Source organism: Herpailurus yagouaroundi, unplaced genomic scaffold, assembly GCF_014898765.1.
Source record: "Herpailurus yagouaroundi ecotype Mexico unplaced genomic scaffold, PumYag 100, whole genome shotgun sequence".
NCBI classification, from domain to species: domain Eukaryota; kingdom Metazoa; phylum Chordata; class Mammalia; order Carnivora; family Felidae; genus Herpailurus; species Herpailurus yagouaroundi.
The window spans coordinates 12,145,022-12,167,422 of NW_024412391.1; the positions used below are offsets into that span (position 1 = coordinate 12,145,022).

The 22,401-nt window shown below is 41.2% G+C and overlaps 1 protein-coding gene across 7 annotated transcripts in view; it reads right to left on the bottom strand.

Annotated features, from left to right (window-relative positions):
- Window positions 1-22,401, bottom strand: part of CALD1 (caldesmon 1) — a 188,808-nt gene that overhangs the window by 102,906 nt on the left and 63,501 nt on the right. For 6 of the 7 annotated variants that reach the window (XM_040471890.1, XM_040471892.1, XM_040471891.1 and 3 more), the window contains one exon: window positions 21,950-22,043. The gene's annotated coding sequence lies outside the window, so the exon portion shown is untranslated. Of the gene's footprint in view, window positions 1-591; window positions 719-21,949; window positions 22,044-22,401 lie in introns of those variants that run through there. The other variant, XM_040471893.1, reaches the window with a different exon arrangement.

A 22,401-nucleotide genomic window follows, 5' to 3' on the forward strand; every position in this document is an offset into this window, starting at 1 on the left:
AAAAAAAAAAAAAAAGAAAGAAAAACACCTTAAGGCTGGCAAGGTAGCCAGTGACCAATTTCTGACTCCCAAGCTGAGCCTTTCATGCACTAAACAAATTCAGTCTCATTCATGAAACCATTAGAGACAAATAAATAAGATCCCAGAATTACAGTTAAAAAATGAAAATAAAAACCTCAGGAGACAGAGGGATTTTGAAGATTTGAAATATTGGTGGGATCACTTCACAGCTACCAAATGATTTTGTTCTTTGTAACTTGCTGAGCCACAGATGAAAGTTACGAAAAAGTGAACAAAGAGAGAGGAAAAGAGAAAAAGAGTGAAAAAAAAGAAAAGTGGCTCAAAAAGGAATATGCAGGAATGAAAGAAAAGTAAGAGAGATAAAAGAAAGAAAATAATATAAGCATCAAGGCATAATCTGCATAATCTGAAAGAATATTAATATAAGAATGATAAAAAAAACCCACAGCAATAATACCATGAATAAGCAGAAGTCGGCAGCATTTTTAAAAGCAGTTACATATGATCAAGCCGTTTTCAGAGCTCCAAAGTCCCGGCTCTTTGTAACCCAACCAGTTTATCCTTTCCTACCTCCTCCGTGATGCTTTTGATCCCAGAAAGATCTTCCCTTTCCAGCTCTTCAACTGCGAAGCCTACTTCCCTTGCACTTCTGTGCCATGAAGCCAAGTATTCCAGAATTCCCCTGCAGCCCCCAAACCCAAAATGACTACCAGAAAAGGGGAAGCGGGCTCTTTTTGTCCTTGCTTTGTTTACAGAGCTGTCAGTGGTTAGTTAAACTCGGCCTGGAATCTGGCATTTAAGGCCTGCTTGAAGATTGTTTCCTGTGTGGAGCGGGAGGCCTCCACTTCCTCTGCAATCCTAGACTCTCCGCTGCACTCAGATCACAAAAAATATTTTCCAGCCCTTTCTGTGCTTATGAGACAAGAAGTTTGCCCTGTGCAGGGAAATCAGGAGCTGTGCAAAGCCTAAAGCCATCACCGAATGGCATCTCTGTGTGTGGGGGCAAAAAGCAAAACTTAGATTTTGAAGCCAAGTTCAGAAACCTTCTCAAATAAATTGTCAGATTCTTTTATTTTCGAGCATTTTCCCCTTAAAAAAACACACAAAAACAAAAATAAAGTCTCTGCCAACAAAAATAAAACTATACAATGTTTGCATTTTCTCCCTTTCTTATCCCTTAGGGTATTACTTATACTGCATATAAATCTTTTAGAAACTCTAATTTTCGTATTTATTGGGAGTTTTAAAATTTTAAGGTGTTTTTCTATCTTACTCTTACCAAAAGTACTTTGTAAGTACTTTGCTAGTTATGAAGAAAAGAATCAGTTTTCCTTTACTATTTCATCAACCACAAGTTTCTCTACATTTTCTGGCTTGATCTCTCCACAGTTATCAGAATGAAAAAAAAAGTGATTTGAACACCCCCTGAGAGGTCATCTGGGGGTCTTTCACCTGGGGGTGGGCTCCCGTTCTGAGGACAGTGCAGGGTGAGAACAGCCCCGTGGCCAGTGGGACCAAACTTTGGTTACCCGGATGCTAGGTGCAGTGAGAGAGTAAACTCTTCTCGTCCCTTTCTTCAATACAGGCTTTTGTTGTGTATGAACCACTTTGCAAATAACTACAGCAACAGCAAACAGAAATGGGAGAGGGGGGTCTGTCTCTAGGTAAACAATTTCACTTTCCTTAATTTATCCAAGTAGCTTGAAAGGCATCCTCTAAAGCCTGAGCTCCTCCCTCATCCAAGCTAAGTTGTAATGCTGGCTGCTTTTCAGTAACAACGGGCTGAGTTTCTCAGCCTATACCTCTGGTGGAGGTGCTAATAAGCAGTGATGTAAATATCCCCAAGCAGGCTGGAGAGGCACATGGTGGGCAGAGCCTGAAAGGTCTTGGAACAAACACTCACAGGCAAGTGGAACGGACTGAGAGCATGCGGTCGCTTTGGCTGACCATCCTCGCTGGCTCTCTCCCCACGCAAATTCTTTTTCTGCTACCCATTCTCTCCACCTACTCCTCACCTTTTATTACTTACTTGGGCCCTTTTTTTCTTTCCCAACCACAGAAAAAGTCCATCTATCCCCTTATTTACTCATCTGGATCCTGGGGAGTATGCATCTGGGGCACTAGACGTGGGGGAGGGGGTTGCTCTATGATGCATCTACACAGACAAGTGCCTTTCCGGGTTGTGTTTTGTGGACATGTGGAGAGTGTATCTGAGGGAGAGGAGAACGCACATCTGTGTATGGTGTGGTATGGCTCTCTCTCGGGGGTGTGTGAGGCTGTGCGGGGGAAGGAAGGTGTGTATGTTTCTGGAAATGGTCCGCAGGTGGTCTCCCACCAGGATGGGGCTGGAGGTCCTCCTCAGTCGTCACACTCTTGTACCACAGTGCTCCTCTGAACTTCTCTGCCCCTGTCCTATTAAGGGGAGCCATGTCTGGGTGGAACTGTAAGGGGTGTTTCCCCGTTTTTGGGAGCAGCAGCTTCCATCTTCCCAGCTCCTAATCTCTCATTTCCTCCCCTTCCCCCAGCCCAGGCTGAATCCCTTCCAGCAACATCGGTTAGGAAACAAACTCTCAACCAATGTAGTGACGAAATGTCAAGGCAAAGAGATTCTAGAAACCACGGAGCTCTAGAGGGTCCCAAATGGAGGTTAGCCTGAAAAAGAAATGTAGGCTAAGGGAGGTATGTACCTGTGAATGTGACAGATGGATTTTTGAAATCTTTATGAAAAATCTAAACTTTGGAACTGTGCAGGGGTGGGGGGAGGAGGTCATGGTCATGCTATTGAAAGAACTTTGACATGACTTCTGCGTAAAGGGGGAAAGCACTTTACAAAGACAGATGAATCATTACTGACTGACACATCTGTCTTTTCAATATGGACTCCCCAATACAAGATTTTCTTAAAACAGGGCGCATCTATGCTGGTGTAATTAAGTAGTAAGTTGGCATTACAGATTCCTAATCGGTTAGCATGTAGCCCTTCCTTTTGGTAATGACACCACGAAATCCAGTTAAGGGCAGGAGATATGAGCATTATGAACGGATAGCTTCTAATCCACCCTCAGTTATTAGAGAGAGAAGCCACAGAGAAAGCTAAGTCCTACCTACCTTAAAATCAGCACAGACTGAATAGTGAATGGGTGTGGGGAAAGTCCTTGGCATCTTCTGGTAATGCTGCTACTGGTCTTGGAATGCATCAAGAACAAAATCTATTGTGTCAGGGACACTGGATAAGTTAATGCAGCTTCCAAAAGTAACTAACACTTATTGAACGTGTACTGTGTGTTGGGTTATTTTTCTCTTACTGTTTCTATTTGAAATTCATGAGTGTTATTTCTCAGAGTAGTTTCAAGTTTAAAGACTAAAAGGAACAGAAAGGACAGAGCTCCTAGATACTCCCTTCCCTCCACCCCTGCCCAGTTTCTTCTATGTTTGCACCGAATCGTGTACTCACGCTGCAGAAACTGTATTGAAGACCTAACCCCTCAGAACGTGACCTTATTCAGAAATAGTGCCTTTGTATATGTAGTCAAGACGAGGCTATTAAAGAGGGCCCTATTCTAAGATGGCTGGTGTTCCTATACAAAGGGAAAATCTGGACACAGGAACAGACATACACAAGGAGCAGATAATGTGGAGACACAAGGAGAATGCCATGAGAAGGTGGAGGGCAAGGAGTACCTGAGGCTACCAGAGCTGGGAGAGAGAGACCAAACAGATCCTTCTTAAGTGTCCTCAGAGAAAGCCCTCCTGACACCTCCATTTTGGACTTCTAGCTTCCAGAACTGTGAGACAATGTTTCTGTTGTTCTAAGTCCCTCAGGTTGTGGTACTTTGTTATGGCAGCCCTAGAAAACTAATATAGCCTAATTAACATCATGCGGTCACGGGGCACATTTGTTACAACTGATGAACCAATACATTATTAGCTACGGTCCATAGATTACATTAGGTTTCACACTTGGTGTTATGCACGCTGAGCTTTGCCAGGTGCATGATATCATGTATTAACCATTATAGTAGCAGAATAGTTTCCCTGCCCTGAACAACCCCTATTCTCCATCTTTTCACACTTCCCTCACTCCCACCTCTACCCCAACCCTTGGCAACCACTGATCCTTTTACTGTTTTTACAATAGCTTTGCCTTTTCCAGAATGTCATACAGTTGAAATCATACAGTATGTAGCCTTTTTACACTGGTGTCTTTCACTTAGCAACGTGCATTTAAGTTTCCTCCTTGTCTTTTTGTGGCTTGATAGCTCTGCTGGGCTATTTAAAAATATGTTAAATTATTTTATCTACACAATAAACCTGTGAAGTAGCTATTAAAATCCCCATTTTACAGAATTTCAAAGTGCCTGCTCTTAAGCACTATAATATTCTTGGACTAATCCACTATTTATCTCTAGGCATTGTTTTCCCTTTCAGGAAATAAGCAAGAGTGCCCCAGGTAAGTTCTGAGAAGACTATTGTCAAGATCTCTGGTTGAATTCATTGGATCAAATTAAACTGAGATAAGAAGTGATCTTAAAAGTTACCCATGCTGGGGTGCCTGGATAGATGGCTCAGTCATTTGAGCATCCGACTTCGGCTCAGGTCATGTTCTCACAGTTGGTGGGTTTGAGCCCCACGTTGGGCTCTATGCTGACAGCTCAGAGCCTGGAGCCTGCTTCAGATTCTGGGTCTCCCTCGCTCTCTGCCCCTCCCCCACTCACATTCTCTCTCTCTCTCTCTCTCTCTCTCTCTCTCTCTCAAAAATAAATAAGCATTAAAAAAAAAAAAGTTACCCATACCTCTTCAATTGTATGTTCATTTGGCTTAAATGATAGAATTGTCATGTCTCAAAGATAACAATTAAATTAAACCCTTCAAATAGTAATTAAGCCTTTATTAATTTATTGTTACTTCTTTGTAAGATTCATATACCAGGATGCTCAGATTCTGGACAGCATCACTGCATACTTCTGTGATGTTAGCATTTCTTTCTTGCGTTGCACCTTCCTTATTACATAACCTTCCTCTTCTGACCACTATACCCTCATTCTCAACATAACACTTTCTCTTTTATTTCAAGGAACCCTAGTGTTTCAACACTCATAACAATTATTAGGCAGATTCTTTCTCATTAGTCATCATTATTTATCCACTATAAATATCATGGTGAAATGAATTCAGTGAAGCCCCACAAAAACAAAAACAAAAAACAAGAAACACATTTACACTATCAAGACACAATATACATTCACTGAGCATTTACTGTGGTGTTCTATATACACACTAGGGATACAACAATGAACAAGACTGAAAAGGTCCCTGTCCTCCTGGAACTTGTATTTTAGACTTCCTTGCTTCTTTAAACTTCTACCAGGTGTATCATACCCATTTCCAACTTTGAATCACAACTATCACCTGTTTTCTGTCTTTTGTTCTCAAGATTCAGGGCTTTGTGGGAGAAAGTCAGGAGCCATGTGTTGTCTGTGAGGGTTTGTGTTAATTTCAGCTGGGTGACTACTGTGGCTCAGTGATACTTCTCTTCATCCTACATGTACTGGGGTGATTTCTGGGTGTAATATATTCCAGCAGATTCCTCACCTCTGCTCTTCAAATTATCTTCACTAACCTCAATGCTTCCATTGCCCTTCTCTACAAACCCTTGGCAAACAGTGATCTGGACTCAGGAACCTGGACTAATCCTTTCTGTGAAGTGAGGTGCTTGGACTAGATGATGTCCAAGGTTTAATCCTACTCTATATAATACTACGGTTCCATACCTGCTCTCCAATCCAGCAAAGACGGATATATCAAACATGATATGATTCCTCCTTTCTAGGTCTAAATGATATCTAGTCTTCTAATTCTCTTCTAGTCTTGTAATTTAGAAAGCATTAACCTTCCTTTCAAGCACATCATCTCATGATATCCTCGATAAAAATATTGTATTGCTTCTCAAACATGTCGTTGAATTTTCTACTTCTGCACTTTTAATTCATACATCACATCCATCTGGAATGAGTTCCTCTATCCTTTTCATTGTCCATATTCTATTCAGTCATGAATTCTGGAGTCTTCAGTTCAGACTGGATCCTTCAGTCATGAAGTCTGACTCTATTGAGTCAGACTCAAATTTCACTTCTTCATGATGGTTTTCTTGAGGACTCTAGCTTGGAAGTGGTATCTCCCTCCTTGAACATCTATCATTCATTTTGGGAATTAATGTACTGCCTGGCCACAGCTCAATTGTTCTAACTAGTATTTAAATTTTTTTAGTGTTTATTTATTTTTGAGAGAGAGAGAGTGGGGAAGGGACATGGAGTGGGGGGAGGGTGCAGAGGATCTGAAGTAGGCTCTGCACTGTCAGCAGGCAGCCCAACCTGAGGCTTGAACTCACGAACCACGAGATCATGATCTGAGCTGAAGTCGGACGCTAAACCGACTGAACCAACCAGGTGCCCCTGTTCTAACTAGTATTTAAATATTTTATTGATATTTTATTTTCTACATATTTTCATTCTTAAGGCCAATAATGAAAAGATAACCACTGTACAAAAAACTCTCTTTCCTATTGGGCATGGTAGGCACTCAGGAATTGTAGCTGATTTGAACCACTGGATTTTTATTCTAGATTTTACCATTCTGAGTATGTAAAATGTAACTCAAGCTGATTCATCTCTGTATTTTATTGACTGATCAGTGTTTACAAAGTGAATTAAAGACTTTTGTAATAGACTATATATGAATCTCAAAAGTTATATAAACCCACATTTGCAGTAGTTACACAGTAAATCTGGCAGTGTTTTCTTTCTGACTGTAGAAAATGAACTTTTGTCCTTTTTAAAAAAGTTCAATTTATCAACCTGCTTTGCTCTTTTCTGAACAGAATGGTTCATTTGGGACTCAAAAACCAAATAAACACATGGATTGTAACATACAGTTTGGACTTAACTTTAGCTCAACCTTCACCATCTTGTTCCAAAAATCTGTGCTACTTAAGAAAGAAAGAAAAAAAAAACACACACACATGCAATCACCAAGGCACATTTGTCAAGATCAGCAATACAGAAATAAGAATGAATGGGATCAACCTGAGGAGCTCTGCCCTCTCAAGCTGTTTCTTTTCTCTGATCAGTGGAATCCAGAACACAAAGCTGTACTATGAGCAGGCTAACAGGTTATGACCTGTTTTTTCTCTTCATTCCTGCTCCATCTTTTATCATTACGTTCCCTCTATTTGTATTTCTCCATTTGCAAAACCCTGACAGGCTTCACATAACTAAAATCAATGTCTTTTGTGAAAGAGAGTGGCCTCTTTTCACCTTAGCAGGAATGGGCAGCTTGGGCATTTCAGACTGACCAAGTGCTGGTGTTTATATACACTGACTCTAACGCTTGGGAAGACAACACATTTAGGGATTCTAGGTTGCATCTTAAAGTGTTATCACAAACACTGCCACTTTATTTGGAGCACTTGAGATTGTTCAAACCCTGTGGCAATCATTGTTTGATTCTTAGGTAAGAAAAGTAGGTTCATCTCCATATAAAGAAAGAAGACTGAGATGTATAGAACTTTGGCACTAGCTCCTGAATAGCAGCCAATCAGTGGAAAACCAGCACTGGTGTTTAGAATAATCTCTACACCATTCTGAGAAGTCTGAGAAAAGTGAGGAGAAGAGAAAATTTGAAACCCAATTACTTCTGTGCCCTTTTTCCTTACTTAGGGTTTAAAATACTTTTCCTTGGCAAACTCAAGGAGAATTACACTGAAAGACACAGGCTAATACCAAATCAGAACAGGTATGTGGCCACTTCTGCTCTTGGTCCCTAGAGAGAAGTAAAAGGCATAGGTGTGAATGCTATGGCAAAGATGGAAATTCTCCACCAAACTGTGTCTGTGTGAGAACAAAAATTGCGTAGCTTTGCTGAAAGGAATGTATAAATGTGATAACCTAAGCTAATTCTGATGTATAAGGGTGGGGTCCTTGCCCCAACAGAACTCTCCAGCAATAGGTAGGGCTGCTGAGAAAGCGTGAACCCCTATTACTGAAAACAGTCCGGTAGAGGTGAAATGGCCATCTATTTAGGGCTGTAGGAAAAGATAGTCTTTAAGATTCTAAAGCTATGCTGTCCAATACAGTAGCCACTAGTCACATGAGGCAATTTAAATGTAAATTAATTAAAATTAAATAAAATTCAGGGGCACCTGGGTGGCTCAGTTGGTTAAGAGTCGGGCTCTTGGGGCGCCTGGGTGGCTCAGTCGGTTAAGCGTCCGACTTCGGCTCAGGTCATGATCTCGTGGTTTGTGAGTTCGAGCCCCGCGTCAGGCTCTGTGCTGACAGCTCAGAACCTGGAGCCTGTTTTGGATTCTGTGTCTCCCCCTCTCTCTCTGACCCTCTCCCGTTCATGCTCTGTCTCTCTCTGTCTCAAAAATAAATAAACGTTAAAAAAAAAATTAAGAAAAAAAAAAAGTCTGGCTCTTAACTTAGGCTCAGGTCACGATCTCACAGGTTCATGCCTGGAGCCTGCTTGGGATTCTCTCTCCCTCTCTCTCTGCCCCTCCCCCCCTTGAATAAATAAATAAACTTAAAAAAAATAAATAAAATAAACGTAAGAATTTGTGATTGTTAAAAAAATTAAAGAAAATTAGGAATTCCATTTCTCAGTTCCACTAGCCCTGTTTCCAGTGTTCTGTGGCTGCATGTGTCCAGTGGCTACCATATAAGACAATGCAGAGAGCAGCTTCACCACCACAGAAAGTTCTATTGGAGAGCCCCGCTTACAGTGTGTCAGACACGATCTCGGACTTGAGAGATCTTATAATTTCATAGAGAAGATGGAATGGTATGCGGGGTGTGGCACAGGTCAGCTTTTGGAAGCCTGGATGTATTCTTTTAATCCTCTTAGAATAACCTCTCTGTTCTCCTGCAGAAGGCCTTTGGATCAGACAATCTCACTGTGACTAAGTACTTGCTATTGAGTAAGTTAAATGCTCAGCACAGGCCAAAGAAGCTGAGACACCGTCTGAAGACAGATCACACCTCAAATTGCATAACAAGGACCATGAGTGGTTTATTTGGAACAGAAGATCAGAGGTCATGGGTCTTCACCAATGGTAAACATGGTACAGAGATCATCATATTTTACACAACAGTAGTTTTACTTATGCATGACCCTTTGGACTTTCTGGTCTACTCAGCTATAAAAATATTGGCAACCCATGAGTCTGCTCTTTGTGATTGGTTTTCCAACTAACATTTCCAATTTAGTGATCAAAACCCAGATCCAGAGCCTCAGCCAGCTATCTTTGTTGATACAAGGTATTAGCAAGGTGAGAGAGTTTAGATGGCAGGATATAAATCCAGTTACACTGCTGGAGACAATTCAAAGGTATGTGCTTTGCCAGTGGTAATAGTCTTGTGCATGAAGGACACGCTAGTGTTAATGGAGACTAATTATTCCCTAGTGAATTTTTCAAGTTTTATTCATCATGATCCTCAAATGCATTTATTGTGTCCTAGAATTATGTGGCAAGTTAGAGGCTATCTTCTAAGAGTTTATAATCTAAGATGAAAAGCTTTGAAACCAAACCAAGGGACATTATCCATTATACCCCTCGGACACTATAGATGCACAACTTAAACATAGAAATCTACACAGAAGTTAAATAATAAATTGAAAAGGGCTTAGACTGCTTCCTCTTTTCTTTCATCATTTAGATGGCACTTCACCCTAGTTGTTAGTTTGGAGATTTCTGGACTTTTCTTCAAGTAAGAAATGACTCACAGTATAGGCTTAAGACTAGCATAGGACTATAGGGTCTCTGAACCGCTAATGTGTTTGTATGGACACCCATATTATATTTCTATTGGAGCATTTAGTCTGTAGCTTACATTTTAATTGCTAAGTACGTATCTGTCCTTCCTGAAGATTGTAACCTCCTTGAGGTTATTACTCATTTTTGTGATCCTCCAAAGTAGTATTTGAGGGGTCCCTCAAATAGTCTCTTAACTATTTTTTTTTATAGTCCGCAAGGCTGACTACTTGTTGAATTGGAATGGCTTCTAGGGCATTTCTTTCATTAGACTTAGTTGGTAAACAGAGGAACTTGGCTAAGACATTATCAAAAGGCCATGTCTCCAGCTGAGCTTTTAGTACTACCTTGAGGGTGGTAGTGGTTCACTATGGAGCTCTATTTTATATTGTGATTTGTAGCTATGGTTGTTTTCCTCCAGTGGAAAAGAACCTTGTCTTAGAAGATGGGTATTAGGCATTTGTAACTGAGGGAATAGTTCTGGGATGTTCAAAGAGAAGGAGGGACAAAGAAGACATATGATGAATACGAAAAGAAGAGAATAAGGGTTGGGCTGAAACACTCCAAATTGCCAAGGCCTTTGGAGGTTCCGTGCCACTCCTCCATCATAATTAGAAAATACTGACATTCAGAGCTGATTTAAATGCTTCCATCAGTCTAAAAAAAAGTGTTGCCTGGTTTTGCTCTCTAACCATGCTCAGTAATTAGAAACATAAGGCACTGTACTGGATGCTTGCTTGAGAACCCACCCCTCCCAAGCCTGGTGTCATTACCCATTGGCTATCGGACTTTTATCTTTTCTCACCATCTCTCAGGAGCCTCAGCCCAGGTCACAGGAAGAGTGTGCGGTTGCCACGGGCATTCCTGAGAAAACCTGGAGACCTCCGGCGCCACCTCAAACTCTAAAGCACGCGAGGAAACTCATTTTGCCAGCCTACTTCCTAGCTGGAGCTCTATAAATCTATACTGCATTGGAAAGGCAGTAGTTCAGGTATGGGAAGACAGGTTTTCAAACCAAAAGAGTCATAGGGAGGATCTTTGTGACAACCAGCTTGAAAGGACATCCTCGTTTGTTTCTGAGAACAAGAAAGCTGCTCTGACAGCTGATCCTACGGTTCCTCACGCTCTTGCTCAAAAACCTGTATTTTGCAGAATGTAGGAGCAGAACACCATCTAAGAAGCAAAAGCAGCAGCAGCAGCTTTTTACCTTGGACAAAATCCACAAGGAAAACAGAAAAATGCTTGTAATCAAGGACTTCAACTCAACAGGCACCTAGCTTGTCAAATGAAAACATGTGGCGGCCACCTGCTAAGCATCTTAAAGAAAAAAAGATACCTTCTTGTTTTTCTACCTGATCTAGTCTCTTTGGAGCATATTTGCATTTCCCGGTTTTTCACACTCAAACAGTGCTGTCCACACTCTGTATAAAGATGACTAAGCAATTTTGTATTAAGTAACCAAAGCAAGTCCTGCCAATTTTAGAATAATTAAGTTTCTGCCGTCTAATATAAACAGTTCCAAGAACTGCATGCAGCCTACCAAAAGTATATATTACAAGTAGTCAACACTGTGGCCAGCTGGCAGGCAGATCAACCTATTAAAGTAGAATTGTTCAGAATTCAGAGTATTATTTTTCTTTTCTCCCATTATTTTTTCTGCATCCAACTTTGTTTCTTTGGGATTGTTTTCAAGTATACAAAGCAAGAAACTGTTGCGGAATTGCACCTCCTGTAAACGAATGAGCTTTTCTCTTGAGATCCTTTGGAGCACACAAATCATTCCCATTTCAACCCCTGTCTACACAGGCAGCCAAAGCAAAATGGAGCAAGTGAATCTACTTTGTTCCCACTCAAGCTGAAGTGTTCATTTTGCTTGACCATAAGAAAAGTCTACAGTGACCACTAGACAAATGAATGTGCACATTAAATCCTATGCCCACTGGGCACTGAAAATATCTTTCTGACCACTGATCCTTGTACTGCCTTTGCCAGGTAGCTTGGTGGGCCACAATTTATTGCTAATAAAACTAAAGTCATGGATTCAATACCACCAGGAATGAGTTAACTGTTTAAGATTAAAAAAACCTTAAACTATTGCCATGTGCTATGACATTAATCTTGGCCAGCTATAATGGCAGATGTGGCTTGACAAGTTTAAGTTGAGAAAATAGAGATGGTTAGACTAAACCCACTCCACCATGACCCTCAATAGAGTGTAGGGTCAAATGAGTGTGAGTGTAGCATCATACAAAAAGGTCTCTGAATATTCAATTGCATTATAAGCCCTGTTGTCTTCTTCACTGTGAATAAATTCACACATAATCAAGAGGGGTTAAGGCGCTACAATCATCACTACAATGAAAACTTCAGTAAAAACGTTCAACAAATATTGTGAAGTAATATTCACATACTAACCACTTTGCTTGGTATGGCATGTAAGCTGTCAATGCAACCATTCTGCCCTCTCTGGGCTTATAATCTGAGAGTGGAGACAGGCAATAAATAAAGAAAATACAAATTGGGATAAGGGTTAGAAAGGAAAAACACTGTTCCAAGAGAGAACTACAGAAGTGACCTAATGCTTTTCTTTGGGCTAGAATAGGATATAGGCAGTAACAGCTTTTTCAAACAGGAATGATACTAATACACATAGAGACATGCATTCATAAAGAGAACATGAGTTTATAAGACCAGAGTTTATATTCATTAAACAAATACATATATATATATATATATATATATATACACATCTGTTTTGTTCCAGACACTCACTCTTCCAGTTGCTGATAAATCAAACTTTTTTCTACTTGTCTCTCTTAAAGAAGTGGGTGAGGAGTAAAGTAGGTAGTCAGGTTTGAGGGATGGTGAATTATTCTTACCCCTTCTTTCACACCTCAGGTCCTGTGTAAGTAATAGAAAACTAAGGACATATCAGCTGCTGTCTACCACAATTTATACAGACAAACAGAATCCACTTAAGATATTAACTTCACATGGCTAAAGTAGGAGGCATGAATGAGGGCATCTTTCTGGAAACCATCCAGCTCAGTGAACTTCTGACAAGAAAAGCATGTTTCCCACCCACTATTAAGCCAAAATTTGTTGACTGAAATGAAGCTGGTCCACTTTGTTTTTTCAAACTTTGGTTCATGATTCCAAGAAACAAACAGTCCATAATAAATTTACCCCAGTGGCAGAACATCTCACAACCAGCTTTTCCCCTTTGAATCCCCCCAAACAGACCTTTTATTTGTTGACATACAGCCCCTGGACATTCATGAAAACAGGATGTTCTATTGCTGCTTTTTAAGTTAAATGGATTTAAGTCAGGGTCTCAGCCGAATTTCAAAAACAGATGTTACACAGCAGAAAGGCTAAACTGACCCCAGCAATGAGAGGCTATTTCACTTGAACTTGGAATATTCTTTGTTAGGAGAAGCAATCAAAGATGCCTTCAATTGGAAACAGGAGCAACCCAAGGTGTACTACTGTCTCCAATCAGTGATGGCCTGTGGGTCTGGGAAGCTGTTGGGCCTGTAGGACTACTGGTTTGGGGAATAAGCAGCTGGGGGCTAATGACGGGGAGGCGGAAATGCCTTGGTTTTGGAGGGGGTTAGTGAGGAACAATGATCTTCCTCCCACACGACACCATCCTGAGTCTCTGTACCTTTCAGGGGCCCTGCATGAAGTGGCTTCACTGAATCCATCAAATGGTTGCTGACAAGTAAACACAACTCACAGCTGGGCCACAGGCCTCAGTTCTGCAAAAATGTAGCCCTTGTTTCTGCCTCTGGGCCTTTGTCTCTGCTTCCTCTCTCTCATTACCTGTAGTGCCTTCCACTTCTACAAATCCATGTATTTTTCTAGAGTCTAGCTCAGTCCTATCTTTATTCCAGAAACATCTTCGCATTCCACTTTTGCAATATTGTTGGTACTGTTCTTTTTGGTGATCAATCCTATATGGCTTTGTTGTTCAGATTTCTTATAACTCTCTTTCTCTTGAGCAAGTCTAAAGCTGCTCAATGTTGGGTCTACATCTCCTTTGAAATCTGCTCACAGTTCTGGGTAGCTTGCTATGCCTTTGTAGATGCAAGGGAGTATTTGCTGAATTAAGTTTATTGAAAGACTTCTGGCCTGAAAATCCAAGCTCCAAATAATGCCACAGGCTACGGCCATAAGTGATGTTTGCCTGATGTTCCTGTTTTATAGAACTGTACTTTCTGGCTTCCTTGTGGTCAGATGAGGCTAAGTGACTAGTTTTGGCCATTGAGTTGTGAGCACAAGTGTCATGTCACTTCTAAGGTAGTCCATTTAATTTTTGATGTGAGACCCTTTAGGGACCTCTTTTTCTCTCTACCATAGTAACTAACAATGTTTCTAGAGAGTAGCTTGCCAGCTGGGGGCCCCAAGTAAGGATGACAAAATGGTGGACTGGAAACCTCTGCCTATCCAGGGTTAGACAGAAAGCATGAGTATCAAACCCTTGTTTAAGTCATGGAGATTCTGAGTCCTGACCCCAGCATACCCTAGCTTGTCATGACTGCTGTAGCCTTGGTCAACACAGTCCATAATGAAAGTGATCTTCTGACATTAGGTAGTACATATCTATGTTTCACGCAGGGGCTTACTCAACTTATATATCTTATTTTCCTTCTGTGACTTCTAATATAGCAATAGGGATAGGTAGGTTAATCAGAACCCTGTTTGCAGGTAGGGCCCCAGGGAGCAGAAGTGGCTCATTGGCCCCATAAGCCATAAAACTGCCACTAACAGTAGGAGTCTTCACCTATGATGTGTTCACTCATTTATACCAGGGATGACAAACTCAAATGCTTTGAAGAACCAAAGAGGTGAATATTTGGGGAGTGGTGGCCCATGGGAAAACGGAGAATGCATACATTAAGAGCATTCAAAATCAAGTTAAAAACAAAATCCATGCTGGGCAAGGGAAGCACATTTGCAGGTCTATATGGGTTTCAGTTTAGCACTTTGTGACCCCTGATTCATAGAGTCATTCATTAGGGTCAAGAGTGAACCCACAAATGAACCCATACAAAATTACAGTCCGCATGGAGAAGTTTATTTACTTAGCCCGTGGTTATATAGCATGTACTATGTACCAAGCACAGTTCTCAGAACTTTATAAATATCAATTTAAATCTTTCTAACAATCCATATTGTCTCCATTTTATAGACAAAAAGATAGGCCCAGAGAAGCTGAGTCATGTGTCCAAGGTCACAGAGCTAGTAAATGGTAGAGCTAGCCTGGCCCCAGAGTCTGTGCTTCTAATCACAGAACAATGCTCCATCTCGAAAGACCTGTAAATGGATAATACAAGGTAGACCATGGCAACAACCCTGAAGATGAAATGATCACGTGATTGACTGTACAAATGCCCCTCAGTAGGAGAGGTTTCCTGTCCAGAGGATTTGGCCTGCTCCACGTTAGGCAGGCTCACATTTTATGTTTATTAATGAAGTAAAAATGAATCTCCTGTTTATGTTCATTTGTGTTTTGGCAAACTGATTTATTACTTCATTTAAGTGGGGTTTGCTTCAGGAAATAAGTTGAATTAATTCTAAAGTCTTAAAAACTAAAACATAGTACTTCACACTTTGACTATTTCTTTGCTTTTTAAAATTTAATTAGACATGAAGGTCAGTCATCTAACTATCAGTTTGCATCGGTCTCAGGGCAGAGCCAAGTTTGTGGGATCTGAAGATTATTTGGGAGGCCTTCTTTAGTACTGGGGCGCCTGGGTGGCTCAGTTGGTTAAGCATCTGACCCTGGATTTCAGTTCAGGTCACGATCTCGTGGTTCATAGGTTCGAGCCCTGTGTCGGGCTCTGCACTGACAGCATGGAGCCTGCTTGGGATTCTCTGTCTCCCTCTCTCTCTGCCTCTCTCTCTCTGCCTCTCTCTCGCTCTCAAAAAAAAAAAAAAAAAAAAAAAGAAATAAACATTTAAAAAAGGAAGAGAATATTAAATGTAAAAAGTTCAGCAGGGGTCGTGGCAGAGACATGATCCCCGGGAGGGGCCCTGCCACTTCAGCTCCACTGGTTTCATGGCAAATCCACTTTGGGTTTCTCACCTCGGGTTCTTCTCAGCATTCCATCAAAATGTCACAGCACCTTAAGTTTATTCTTAACTTTCAATTGCTTTGAAACTACAATTATGTCCCCCTTAAAAAAAATGCTTCCTGAAAACCAGAATTGAAGAAACAAAGACTACCAGGAGCAGTTATACAATTATTCTTCGAAGCAGTTTGCAATAAAGTAGAATTACAGATACAGCCAGCACGTTGCTATGTGTTGCCTATAAACTGCATAATTAAGTATGATGGGTGGATGAGAGGGCAGAGAAATTTAAAATGTTATGACTCTTTGCCAAGATGAGGCCAACGAAAAACAAATAAAAGTATTGGAAATCCTAATGTACGTCAATGAACGTATTATTGGACTCACCAAATTGTCTATTGCATTGAATAAAAAAAAATAGTCCAATTTATAGGAGAGAATGAAGGAATGCTAGAATTGCTAATGTAGCCCTGTTCTAGCACCTGAGATGGAGAGCGTTCAATTCAATATACTATAGAAACAGTAAATTCATGAGTGACTGAAGATGTATGTTCGAGGAACGAGAAAAAGGACAGATGGTGCTAATGGTCATCACAAGCTCCCTCCCCCCAACCTTAAACCTCAACTTGCAACTGCATCTTTTATTTCTAAACCATTAGCCAGCATTCTGAGGGAGGTAATTAGATTGTCTCATTATAACAAATGTCTTTATGTTTATAAATTGTCTAAGTCTAGAGGGAATCAGATTCACAATTATGGGCATATCTACTTATGGGAGGAATTCTTAAGAACTTGGAGAAAATGCTTTTAGAAGAACTCCTTCCTTCAGTCCCACCCTACATTTGTAATCACTCCCTCTGGGTATGATAAACACACTTTCCCCAGACACAGGATGCCTCATTCCATGATATATCCTATTCGGTCATTAAATAACAGGACTCAATATTAATGTTGGCCTTCTCCATCCCTTTAAAACAAAGTGTTTTCAGCCAAAGATATTAAACTAGTCAACCGCTCTTTTCTCCTGTCAGAGAAACAGCCAGCATCCTGAAATCACAGCTCATTTGTACCACATTGGCGTGAATATTCAGACTCCATTTGTCTCCAGCTCTTAAAAGCTGGTGTTAGAGTGAATGACAGACATTTTGTTTTGAATTAGCAGAAAGGAGGAGGAAAAAAGGCCCAAGTAATAATTTTGGCCTAAAATATCTGTTTCAGGGAATGCAGCTCTGCCCTTTCCTTAGTGAAAGTCGATTTTAAAAAAATCTAGATTTAATTTGGCATTAAATTGGACCTGGGATACAGAGAATGGTAGGAAGGAAACTTGTTTCAGATTTCCCCCCCTCAGACTGCGTGCTTGTTCTACTTAAATCCTATTGGAGTATGGCTGCACAGAGTGCAAGACGTTCACTACTTCGTGTTGTTAAACATCCCAAAGTAGAGTTCAGAAGCAGCTGAATCTGTGTCCTTGGACTATAGAAATCCAATCATTCTTGGAGCCTCAGGTAAGCCTCAGGACTTTTGCTTATTTCCATTGAAAACTATTAAATAGCACAATCATTCTTTATCTCTTTATTCATGACTATTAGACAATAGTCTGGAGAGGAGTTCTAGAAGAACCTTTCTTCTAGAAAGTACTCCTGGCACCACTGTCTATTTTTCTCCCTTGCCCTCTGTGGCCCTCATCTTGGCTTGTCCACCCTGGCCCAAGCTCCTCTGTCAATAGCTGTGCTAGGCAGGAATATGTGCTTCCACAGAGGCACCTCTTAAAGCCAGGTGCAATTCTCTGACCAGGAAAACTCCATCATTTGGCCAAAGTTACAAAATCCGCATATGGTGATGCTGGAATGTCCTCTTACCCTTCCTAACATGAAGGTTTCCAGAACGTTGATGAGACTATGGGATCTGTGTTCCTCCTGTTCCCTCAATCCCTAACCAAACTTGGGCTCACTGCATATTTTCATCCTATACCATATGACAAGGACTTGAGTGTGGGCTCTTGAAGGTGAGACTCTTGAGGAAGGAGTGGATTCAAGCCATTTTCACATATGAGGCTGGTTCTACAACCCCTACCAGAAATCTAGAGAGAGGATTCTTAGTGTAAGAAAGACTCCTTCAGATCCTGTGATAGCAAGTTTGGGCACACTTGAACTAAAAAAGAGACTGAGCACTTTATTAAAGGTGTCCAGGGAGACTTGTTCTGTAAAACTCAAGAAAAGAGGAAGAAAAAAACTCTTTCCACTCCATCTGGAGCTTCAACTGACTCCAAAAATATTGGCCCACTGTGGTTATAAAATCTCCCATTTATGCTTTTCTTAAACAAGGGCAAAGACTTACAACTCAAAGCACTTCTTTTACATGCTCATAGGAAAATCATCTTTCTCTCCAAACCTTGTAGCTGACTGAAATTAATGAAACACAGTTGAGAGGCACCTATGCTGGCCACTGGCCACCATTCATTTGGAACACCCCATCTAGGCCATTCATGGATTGTAGAGCCATTTTCTCTTGACTACAAAATTTCTCCTTTCTCATCTTAGGTAAATAGCAATTTGAGTAAAAATCACTGGGGCAAACCATAAGAGACTCTTGGATACTGAGAACAAACTGAGGGTTGATAGGGGTTGGGGGGAGGGGAAAGTGGGTGATGGGCATTGAGGAGGGCACTTGTTGGGGTAAGCACTGGGTGCTGTATGCAAACCAATTTGACAATAAATTATATTATTTAAAAAATCACTGTCAGGTGTCACTGACACTTTAGGCAGCTGCATAAAAATTGGCATATTTTCCGCTACTCAAAGAACACCAAGACAGAAGTGTGGAAGTGGGTAGATGAAGAAAGCTGGCATCTCACAGTTAACTAGAGAAAATGGGTGGGGTTTGTAGAGAAGGAGGAAGTTTCCAGAACTCAGATGGTCTCTTCCACTGTTACCAGACAATCCAAGGAAAGATCAAGGTTCTGCTAAAGAAAGAGAACTAAGAGAGAAGGAGAGAAAAAGAAAAAAAAAATTGCAAAAAGAGAATCTAAAGGAAGAAAAGTAATACTTCAGAAAATAAAATAAATGGATAAATATTTTTCCTTCTTTTATTTGTCACAGAAATCAGGCAAAACTAAGGAAACTAGTGCTGGGATAAACATGGCCTCATTAGAAATGACATTTCTGGTGGGACCCAGAGAGAAGATTGCTATGGCCGTCATGACCCATGGCCCCTCCATACTCTACCAGCTTCCATTCTGGCCTGGCTACGAAACCCTAAAATATTGCCAAAGCCTCCTGGAGGGCATAGGTAGAGTGGGGAAACCAGTAGGGATCAACATACTAAAGAAGGAGTTCAGTGCAAAGGATGTACATTCCCCTCTACTGAGCCCTTTACTGACTGTCTAGACAAGATAATGTTCAATGGCACCAGTCTCTGAGAAAGATCTACCTTCTGTCTCTTTGGAGACAGGCTCCCCTACTGTCCAGTCTGATCAGCTCTGATTGGCTGATGAAGAAAATGGCTCCAAAGGAAGGTGTTGATGTATGAGGCCCCCTTGGCAGAAACTTAGGGAGTCAAACCTATGCTCATGGGTGCAGTTTATTAGATGGGACAAGCCCCACGGGAATGGTTTGGGGGCATATCCCCAAAGGAAAGGACACAAGAAGAAATAAAACAGGGCCAAATAAATGAGAGAGAAAAAGAAAGACATACACATGAGTTAATATACCTGTTCTTTTGTTTAAAAAAATTTTTTTTTAACATTTATTTATTTTTGAGATGGAGAGAGACAGAGAATGAACAGGGGAGGGGCAGAGAGAGAGGGAGACACAGAATCTGAAACAGGCTCCAGGCTCTGAGCCATCAGCCCAGAGCCCGACGCGGGGCTCGAACTCACGGACCGTGAGATCATGACCTGAGCCGAAGTCGGATGCTTAACCAACCAAGCCACCCAGGCACCCCAATATACCTGTTCTTACAAACCCTCATTAAGAGTAGCATGTAGATTTCTTTATCATGGGAGGATTCCTCTGTTATTTACCAGGAAAACCTTCTACACACCAATTTCTGGTGGCATTTTGGAAACACTGCTCCTCTCTCTCCACACAATCTCTCTGGATGACCTCATCCACTGCCATGGTTCTAATTCCTAAGTAAAGATTATGACTGAAAACATCTATGTCTCCAGCTCTCACCTGAGCTTCAGGTGGACTATACCCTTGATGTCCCTTAAGTCCTCACACTCAGTATATCCCCATCGAAGCTCATCGGCCTTCCCTCTTGTCTCCTGGAACAACGTTCTCATGGAAGAGTGATGGGATCTGGGGCAGGCTCATGCTATTTATTGTCTCCTACCTTTTTGAGGAGAGAGGGAATTCTCCTGATGTCAGCTAATCATATTTTTCTTTCAGCCCCTCTCCTGTCTTGACTTATTTCTACCTGTTGTGGTAAAGGGCAGCAAATGTGGTAAAGGGCACTAATAATCATCACTGGGAGATAGTCTTAAAGCAAATAAATTATAGGTTCAGAAGTTACATCTAATCATCTATTCACTCACTCATTCATTCATTCATTCAATATTATTAAATGTCTGTTATATACACAACTTCTCCTGCTGTGAGAGATGTAAAAGCCACACTCTTCAATTTCAAAAATTGCACAATGCCATTGGACAATGAGAGCCGCACAATAAAGGGCTATAACACATCACAGAATAACCAGTGTTCTGAAAGTGATGTCAATGCAGAGGAAGTTCAGGAGAGAGGAATCTGAGGGAAGTGCATCTGCAATAAACTAAAAATCAGCATGTTAGAAACACATGATGATGGGCTGGTATGGATTGAATTGTGTTTCCCCAAATTTATATGTTCAAGTCCTAACCCCCAGTCCTTCAGAACGTAACCGTGTTTGAAGATCAAGTTTTTAAAGAGGTGATTAACTTCAGGTGAGGTGATTAGGTGGGTCCTAACCTGATAGGACTGGTGTCCCTGTCAGAAAAGGAGATGTTGGACACCTGGAGAGAGACACCAAACACGTGTGCACACTGCAGGCTGGCATGTGAAGACACGGGGAGAAGACTGCTATCTGCAAGCCAAGTAGAGAGGCTTCAGAAGAAACCAAACCTGCTGACATCTCACCAGAACTGTGAGGAAATTTCTGTTGTTTAGGCCACCTGGTCTGTGATAACTTGTTATGGCAACCGGAGCAAACTAATACAGGCTGCAACAGATAGAATCAGAAAACAATTGCCTGAGAACCACACTGAATTCCCAAAAAACTTTCCCTCCTACTGGTGCCACCCTGGGCAAAACTGTGAACAAGTGAAGTTTCCCTTACTTTCTCCAGCCTCTACCTTCTGCAATTCCCCAGTAACCCTTCTGCCTGTGGAACTTCTCCTCCCAGCTGAGGAGGGTTCATGGGAAGTGACTGGCACTTACTGCCCCTGAAATCACCAGTGTCTGTGCAAAGGTGAGCTTATTCACTGGGGAAGACTGACTCATGACCTCTCTGTCCCCTCAAGTCAACAGCATTCTTTGCAGGAAGTGAGGACTTCATTACTGATCTGGGACTGTTTTGCTTAAGGTACATATGCAGGAGAAAAATAAAGCAAATAATCAAATTATAATTTTTTAACATTTATTTATTTTTGAGAGAGAGAGAGAGAGAGAGAGAGAGAGAGAGAGAGAGAGTGAGCAAGCACAAGCGGGGAGGGGCAGAGAGAGAAGAAGACACAGAATCGGAAGCAGACTCCAGGCTCTGAGCTGTCAGCATAGAGCCCAACGTGGGGCTCAATCTCACAAGCCTTCGAGCCGTGAGACCATGGCCTGAGCTGAAGTCAGCCACCCAACCAACTGAGCCACCCACGTGTCCTGCAAAAAAATCAAATTATAAAGCAGAAAAAATTCTTTCCAAATCTGACAGATGAATTGGTATATAAACCATGAGGACTACAGCAGAAAGACTGGCTTCTCACAATGCATCTTTAGGTGCCAGAATTTAGAAAATCAGGCAGAGAAGCTAGGAGCAGAGCCTCCCCATCCCCGTCAATCACATAAATGCTACTCACAGGTAAACGATCAGATGTCTACTTCTGAGCCTTCCAGTTGATCACCAATCCCTGCAGAATTTGGTTGAAGGATCTCCAAACGTTTTAATGACACCTGGTATAAAAGCAGGATGAAGTAGAATGAATTTTAGTTAATGTAGACCACATATTTAAAATATCATTTCTTCCTCAGGTACTATTATGAGTTAGGACCTTAAAGGGGAAATAAAGCATAGACAGAAATGGGTACTGTGCACTTGTATGTTAAAGAATATGAATACAATTATTCCAGAGTCAACCCCTAACTTATTCTAGATAATGGGGTAGAGAAGGTGGTATAGTAAATACAAAACAGGGAATACTACAAACGCCAATAATCAGAGACAAAGGCTTTAGAACACAGTCAAGGACACCCCCTTCTCCAAACCCGACCTTCAATCCTTCTAAGCTTCAGACTCTCAAGAACCTTTCTC